The following is an 8,505-nucleotide window of genomic DNA, read 5'->3' as shown; positions in this document are numbered from 1 at the left end:
CACCCACTGGGGAGCTGAGGAGCACACCTTCACTGTGGAGGGTGTTTCCACCAAGGCACCCTGTCAGTTTTCCTTACTTCCCCTAGATTTGCTTTCTGAAGTTTTGTCATCTAGAAGACCAAGAAAATGTTCACATGGCCTGCAAAGCCAAGGAGAGACAAGCATTTCCTACAATTCTTTTTCAGCTCTCTGATGGTGCATCTGTTCCCTTCTCTTGCCTGGAGGCTGCCTCATTCACGGTGAATTCAGTTCAGCCCCTGCCCTAAGGAAAGTCCCTAGACTGACTTGGACACTCTCCACATCCCTTTCTGCTCTACGATAGGACTAGTAGTTCACCAAGAAATTAGAGTCCACTAAATATATATATATATATATGCACAACCTAAAAACTGAGAATTCTATTTTATTAGGCAGATTTTCAGAGGACTTCAAACCTAGGAAGCAGCCTCTCAGTTAGCTCTGAAGGACTGCTTTGAAGGGCAGGGGAGCCAGTATATATTGGAGTTTTACAAAACAGATAATCAGAACATCAAAAAATTACTATTAAGGAAAACCAGACAGCAAGTTAATGAATTTAGTGCTTTTCTATGAAGGAGAAGATGCCAAAGTCTGGGTACACTGAAAGCATTCTTTTGACAAGCACCTTAGCTATCTAGGGCCAGCATCCTGTTCTTTCCCATCCTAGTTCCCTGAAGTACATGGGGATGGGCCTGATGGCTTGAGATCGAGTGTTCTGTTTTTCCATCCTGAGGTCCCTAAGGGCTCACCGTGGGGCAGGGGGCCTGTAATGTGATGGCTTAATGGCCCACAACATCCTTTGTGTAACCATTCTTAGTCCTCACCAGCAATGAACAAAGAAAAGTCGAGAGTGTCACCTACCAAATCAGTGAACAAAGGACGCTGTGGCTGCTACAGTCACCCCCAACTATGCACCCTGAGGGGATTCAAGATAGAGAAAAAAAGAGTGCTGGTCCTAGATAGTTGAAAGTGAAAGTTGCTCTGTTGTGTCTGACTCTTTGCCATCCCATACCATCCATGGAATTCTCCAGGCCCAAATACTGGAGTGGGTACCTTTCCCTCCTTCAGAGGATCTTCCCAAACCAGCGGTCAAACCTAGGTCTCCCACATTGCAGGCAGATTCTTTACCAGCTGAGCTACAAGGGAAGCCCGAGAATACCGGAGTGGGTGGCCTATCCCTTCTCCAGTGGATCTTCCTGACCCAGGAATTGAACTTGGGTCTCCTGCCTTGCAAACGGATTCTTTACCAACTAAACATTGGGTATATATCAAAGGATGATTTCAAAGAACCTGGACTCGGGTTTTCCCATACCTAGAAAAGTGCTAAGTTCATTAACCTGAGATTCTAGTTTTTCTTTAGGTGCGTGCTCAGTCGTTCCAGTCGTGTCAGACTCTTTGTGACCCTATCGACTGTAGCACTCCAGGCTCCTCTGTGCATGGGATTTTCCAGGCAAGAATATCGGAGTGGGTTGCCATGCCCTCCTCCCGGGGATCCTCCACACCCAGGAATTGAACTTGAATCTCCTGCAGTTCCTGCTTTACAGGCAGATTATTTATTGCTGATCCACCCAGGAGGTACCCTGGTTTTTCTTTATTCTAATATTTCTAATATTTTGATGTTTTGACTACCTGTTTTTTTTTTTTTTCCTCTCAAAAACCCCTGTATCTCTTGGCTCCTCCCTTACCTCTTCTGAACAGTCCCTCAGAGCCACCTGAGAGGCTGTCTCTTGGGCTTAAATCCTCAGTATGTCCACTGAGTAAAACACAATTCTCACATTTTATCACATCTGTAAACAGTAGGATTCTCGTTTCAGCCCCAGTCTCCAGTTCCTTACAACTTTTTGTTCTCTCGTATTGGCTAGAAACACAGTTGCTGTTGTTTAATTGCTAAGTCGTGTCCAACCCTTTGCAACGCCATGGACTGTAGCGCGCCAGGCTCGTGTGTCCATGGAATTTCCCAGGCAAGAATACTAAAACGGGTTTAGGTTGTACATAATTGTTTTTTAATTTTATTTTATTTTTAAACTTTACAAAATTGTATTAGTTTTGCCAAATATCGAAATGAATCCGCCACAGGTATACATGTGTTCCCCATCCTGAACCCTCCTCCCTCCTTCCTCCCCATACCATCCCTCTGGGTCGTCCCAGTGCACCAGCCCCAAGCATCCAGTATCGTGCATCGAACCTGGACTGGCAACTCGTTTCATACATGGTATTATACATGTTTCAATGCCATTCTCCCAAATCTTCCCACCCTCTCCCTCTCCAACAGACTCCATAAGACTTCTATACATCAGTGTCTCTTTTGCTGTCTCGTACACAGGGTTATTGTTACCATCTTTCTAAATTCCATATATATGCGTTAGTATACTGTATTGGTGTTTTTCTTTCTGGCTTACTTCACTCTGTATAATAGGCTCCAGTTTCATCCACCTCATTAGAACTGATTCAAATGTATTCTTGTGTATATGTACCACAGCTTTCTTATCCATTCATCTGCTGATGGACATCTAGGTTGCTTCCATGTCCTGGCTATTAAAAACTGTGCTGTGATGAACACTGGGGTACACGTGTCTCTTTCCCTTCTGGTTTCCTCAGTGTGTATGCCCAGCAGTGGGATTGCTGGATCATAAGGCAGTTCTATTTCCAGTTTTTTAAGGAATCTCCACACTGTTCTCCATAGTGGCTGTACTAGTTTGCATTCCCACCAACAGTGCAAGAGGGTTCCCTTTTCTCCACACCCTCTCCAGCATTTATTGCTTGTAGACTTTTGGATCGCAGCCATTCTGACTGGTGTGAAATGGTACCTCATAGTGGTTTTGATTTGCATTTCTCTGATAATGAGTGATGTTGAGCATCTTTTCATGTGTTTGTTAGCCATCTGTATGTCTTCTTTGGAGAAATGTCTATTTAGTTCTTTGGCCCATTTTTTGATTGGGTCATTTATTTTTCTGGAGTTGAGCTGTAGGAGTTGCTTGTATATTTTTGAGATTAGTTGTTTGTCAGTTGCTTCATTTGCTATTATTTTCTCCCATTCTGAAGGCTGCCTTTTCACCTTGCTAATAGTTTCCTTTGATGTGCAGAAGCTTTTAAGTTTAATTAGGTCCCATTTGTTTATTTTTGCTTTTATTTCCAATATTCTGGGAGGTGGGTCATAGAGGATCCTGCTGTGATGTATGTCAGGGTACTCTACACATTCAGAGAAACTTCTCTAGTAACGAACTATAGAAATGATCCCTGAAAGTATAGTCTTTGTACATAATTTTTAAGTGGACAACACCAATACTGTATTTATCAGACTCACTGATAATTAGTTTTTGCTCCAGGGTCTCTCTTATGTGTCCAAGTGAGCAAGCTCTTCTTTCTCTCCTTTGAACCACGTGTAATTGCACACACTGTAGACCCTTAGCTATGTTGGCATGTGTTTCCTAAGAACGAAGACATTCTCTTATGTGACCACAGTAGTTACTGGGTTCAGTAAATTTAATACTCGGTTCAGTTCAGTGACTCAGTCATGTCCGACTCTTTGCAACCCCATGGACTGCAGCACGCCAGGCTTCCCTGTCCATCAAGTCTTGGAACTTGCTCAAACTAATGCCCATTGAGTTGGTGATGCCATCCAACCATCTCATCCTTCATCATCCCCTTCTCCTCCTGCCCTCAATCTTTCCCAGCATCATGGTCTTTTCAAATTAGTCAGCTCTTCACATCAGGTGGCCAAAATATTGAAGCTTCAGCTTTAGCATCAGTCCTTCCAAATTTAACACTAGAGCAATATTTTACACTAGCCTACCATCCACATTCTGGTTTGACAACTGGCCCGAGTGTGTTTTATAATATGTACCCCTCCCCAGCACAGGATCCAGTCTAGGATTTGAGTTTTAATTGTGGTGTCCCTAATTTCCTCTAATCTGGAATATTCCACACTTGTGTTTTTGTCTTTTATGACAACAGCATTTTTGAAGAGTCGGGGCTTCTTTTTTGGAAACTGTGGTTCTTTCTAGGGTCTGCCTAGGGCTCCCGTACGGCGGGGCCCAGGTTGAGGTCCTGGTACGAGCACTGACTGCAGTGGGATTGTGTCCTTCGTGAGGCATCACGTTCAGTGCTGCTCAGTTTCTGCCTGGTACTGAAGACCATCTCTGGGGAGACCCTTCAGGACCTTATACCCATCTTTCTATTTTTAAAGCTCTTCTCAGGAGCCAGGAGCTTCCCTGGTGGCTGAGATGGTAAAGAATCTGCCTGCAATGCAGGAGACCCAGGTTCGATCCCTAGGTCGGGAATATCCCCTGGAGAAGGGAATGGCAACCCACTGTGGTATTCTTGCCTGGAGAATTCCATGGACACACGAGCCTGGCGTGCTACAGTCCATTGGGTTGCAAAGGGTTGGACATGGCTAAGCGACTAACACTACTACTACTACTCAGGAGCCAGATACTCTTGTTTTACCTACATCAGCTTCTTGAACCCTCAGAACAGCCAAATGGAGATCACCCCATTTTGTGGATGAGGACACAGAAGCTCAGAGCTGGCAGCAGCCAGTAAGCTGCAGAATCCACCTCTGAGCCCCCAGTCCTGCTCTTACCACACATGCATAAAGTGCCCACCACACACCACTCACAGGGCTAGTTAGGTGAATGTGTTACACTCCAAGCCCTCCAGCAGCACAGACTCTGGGAAAGAAGGACATGTCTGCAAGTAATAACCAGCCAGCCATGTTGCTAGAGACAAACACCACCGAGGTACCAGCTTTCCACTCTGAAGACTTCTTCGGTTAGAACTGTATAAATGTCCTTTTCTAAAGTAGAATCTTGAAAGTTGACTCAGCTATAGTAACATTATGCTTAAGGGAGTAAATGATTGAATCTTACTTCTTTTCCTCCCATTTTATTATGAAAATTTTCTGACACAAATAATTGGGAGATTGGAATGTCCAGACGCCCATCACAGTTTTAATATTTTATCATATATATATATATATACATACATATATATATATATATATGTATTTGTCACACACCTCTCTTTCTGCCCATCCATTAGTTCATCTAATTTGGGATGCTCTGCAAGGTCACAGACATGGGTTCACCCCTAAGCACTTCAGCATGCAAGTCATTAGCTAAAGTTCAGTATTTGTTTACAGCTCATTTTGAAAGTAAAATGTGCTTACAGTGAAGTGTGTGAAACTAACGAGTACCATTTAATGAAGTGTGACAGATGCAGACACCCATAAAACCCCAATCCTTCTCCAGTTACAGAACGTTCCCATCACTCCAGGAAGTTCCCTCAGGCCCCTTCCGGCTACATCCTCATCCTCGTGGCCTTAGGGGCAACTGCTAGATTAGTGATTCTCATCCTAGAACTTCATATAAATGGAATTAGCCTTTTCTCTTTTTTTGAGAAGCCTATGGCTTTAGCAAACAGTTGCATATGTTCAACACAACTTTACTAGTCTCCAGATACATGTATATCTGTAAAAGGACTAGTTTAGGGACTTTCCTGGCTGTCCAGTGGTTAGGACTCCATGCTTTCACTGCAGGGTCATAGGGTCCATCCCTGGTCGGGGAACTAAGATCCGGGCAAGCCAAAAAGGTGGTGCAGCCACACACACACACACAAATTTAGTTTACAGGAAACATTTGCTTTAGTTGAGTGGTCAGGTTTGGAGGGTTGTAATGGCAAGCCCTCATACCAAGGTAGATGCATCGACAGACTAGATCAAGGCACATCCCAGTGCCATGTGAGTCAAAGTGGTCCCCAGGGCGGGAGGGTCAGTGACTCACAGAGTCAGCCCCAGCCTGGGGCTTCTGGGCCTTCGGACATCCTCAGATACATGTGTCCATACCGCAATGAAAGATACCAGGTTCCTTTGACCTCTTAAGATTCTTTTTAGTATTTCAAAACACCAGATAGAAGAGATACTAACCTTCCACAGGGCACCAGAGACTAACAAAACACCCCTTTCCGCCTTGGCTCTGGCTGATAAGATACAATCCTAATGGCCAATATTTCCGGAAAGCCCGCACTGTCACTGTCATGGGGTAGAGTGTTCCACACCTCCAATTTCATTTCGTGATACCAGTTAGAACTACAGTCTGTGCGTCTAAAAGTGAACATGTTTCCTCTAAATATGCGCTTTGTTTGGTAGTTTTTTAAAAACCTTCAAAAACATGAGGCCTCTGGAGAAAGAAAATGAATGAAAGGGCTGGGCTAGTAAGAGGTAGGCCCCTCTTCCATTGGTTCCTAAGGAAATCCCTTCCTGGGGAGCTTCTGGGGTCCAAGTACAATAAATGACTTTTAAAATCACTCGATTATTTTAAATCATGTCTTGAAACTGTGAATAGTTCACATTATAGAAAGCTGAAAGTAAATTTGTGATGAATTGTTCTTTTTTAAAAAAGACGGAAGACACTCGAGTTGTCTCCTTGATGCGAGGCAGGGGTCAGGAAAGCCAGCTTTAACTAACAGTGAGCATGGACAAGACATTTGACCTCTTTGGGCCTCAGTTTCTCTCTCTGAAATACATGGGTTTGAACTGATCACCTTGAAGGTCCTTTCCAGTGAAGTCCAGAGGGCTCTGACCTTTGACCTGAGACCCTCCTCCCTGGTAGCCTCCCCTCTGCTCTCCAAGTGGCCTCAGCGCCACTGAACAGCAGGGGGCACCCTCTACACAGGGAGCCCTCCCCTCCCCATAGGCTGCTGGCCGTCCAGGTGGAGACTGGGCACAGGCCAGCCACTCAGAATTCAGGGCTCAGCTGTCTAGAGCCAGCCCTTCCCAGGAACAACGGGGATGACCACGGTCTCAGAGGAAACCACCCATCTTGTATCTTTTCAAATATTTGTGAGATTGAAATATTTAAATGTATTTTAAGCATGGATACCATTGAAGATAATGGAAATCATGATGCATATTCTTATAATCGGGCTTCCCTGGTGGCTCAGAGGTAAAGAATCCTCCTGCAGTGCAGGAGACCAGGGTTTGATCCCTAGCTGGGTAAGATCCTCTGGAGAAGGAAGTGGCAACGCACTCCAGGATTCTTGCCTGGAGAATCCCCAAGGACACAGGATCCTGGAGGGCTACAGTCCATGAGGTCACAAATAGTCAGACATGATTGAGCAACTAAGCACAGCACAGCATGTGCCTGGCATGATTCCAGGCACTAAGGCTTTGACAATAAACAAGACAGAGCGTCTGTCTTCTCAAGAGCTTACAATTTCCAGGAGGATGCCAGGCAATAAATACTTTAAAAAGTAAACTAATAAATGAAGGTGTAATTTCTTTGGAATTAATTTTAGCAACACTGAAATATTACTTGTGGTGTTCTTGATGTTACGTTGCCATAGACTGAAAGTGTGTGTCCCTCCAGTATTCATATGTGGAAACCTCAGCTCCAGTGTGACGATATTTGGAGGTGGGGCCTTTGGAAGCTGATTCGATCATGAGGACAGAACCTTATGAATGGGATTAGTGCCCTTAAAACAAAGACCCTGAAAAGTTCCCTCAGTCCTTCCACCATAGAAAAGTTTGCTGTCCATGAGACAGCCACACCTGAAGCAGGTTCTCACAAGACACCATATCTGCCAGGGCCTTGATCTTGCACTTTCCAGCTTATGGGACTGTTGGAAATACATTATTTGTTTAAGCCATGTGGTATTTTTGACTTGGCAATATGAAGGGACCAAGACATGTGCTCATGTAAGAAAATACCTTGCACTTAAGGAACCAGTACAAGAATCCTAGCAAAGAACTCAAGTCAGGGAGCTGCTTGCTTCCTTCTCCACTTCCAGAAGATGTGGGCAGAAGTTGAGAGGCTATGGGTTCTCTTCTGGTAAAAGAACATCGCATTTGACTGTGACAAGATTTTAAGCCTGATTATGCCTTAAATTGTGTTTGTTCTGGCTAAAGACTGAATTCCAGGTTGATATCTATAGTCGAATTCCAGCAACTAGAGAATGAATGGATTGTGTTTCCTTTAAGCCTTCTGATATCTGGGTGAAAGGAATATATTAATATGTACTGTTCTTACATGTCTCACCAGTGAACCACCTTCAACAGGAAAAGACAGCTTCTACTAGTCTTGATAGCATTCCTGTGCAAATTAGAAAAAGGTGTCCTCTTCCTTAAGGCATTTTGTTTTTCTTGAAATTTTTCCTGATAGACATTCATTTCTACAAGGTCTCGGATGTGAATTGCACTCCTTAGTTTGTTCGGCTCACAGCCCGCACAGAACCTCAAACTGCTCTCCTGACAGGTCCAACCAACACAGTAGCAGCAGCTTATTCATAACCTATTTTGTAACTGCTTTCTTTCTACTTGCTCCCTTGTCCAGCTTTTCTCACCTGGAGGCAAATATAAAATCTCAGGCCAGTGATTCAGAAGTCTAGAAATTAATTCATTATATTCTCGGGAGAAGATACTCAGCTAATCTCTAGATGACCACAGCAAGCAAGCAAGCAAAACTGCACGTATCCCCTCAAACGAAACAAAAC

At 44.1% G+C, this 8,505-nt stretch overlaps 1 pseudogene; it reads right to left on the bottom strand.

Moving 5' to 3' along the window:
- Window positions 1-3,193: 3,193 nt before the first annotated feature.
- Window positions 3,194-3,271, bottom strand: LOC129626301 (uncharacterized; annotated as a pseudogene).
- Between the last annotated feature and the right edge of the window lie 5,234 nt (window positions 3,272-8,505).

Source organism: Bubalus kerabau, chromosome 13, assembly GCF_029407905.1.
Source record: "Bubalus kerabau isolate K-KA32 ecotype Philippines breed swamp buffalo chromosome 13, PCC_UOA_SB_1v2, whole genome shotgun sequence".
Taxonomy (NCBI): domain Eukaryota; kingdom Metazoa; phylum Chordata; class Mammalia; order Artiodactyla; family Bovidae; genus Bubalus; species Bubalus kerabau.
This window is presented reverse-complemented; position numbering and strand designations above follow the sequence as displayed.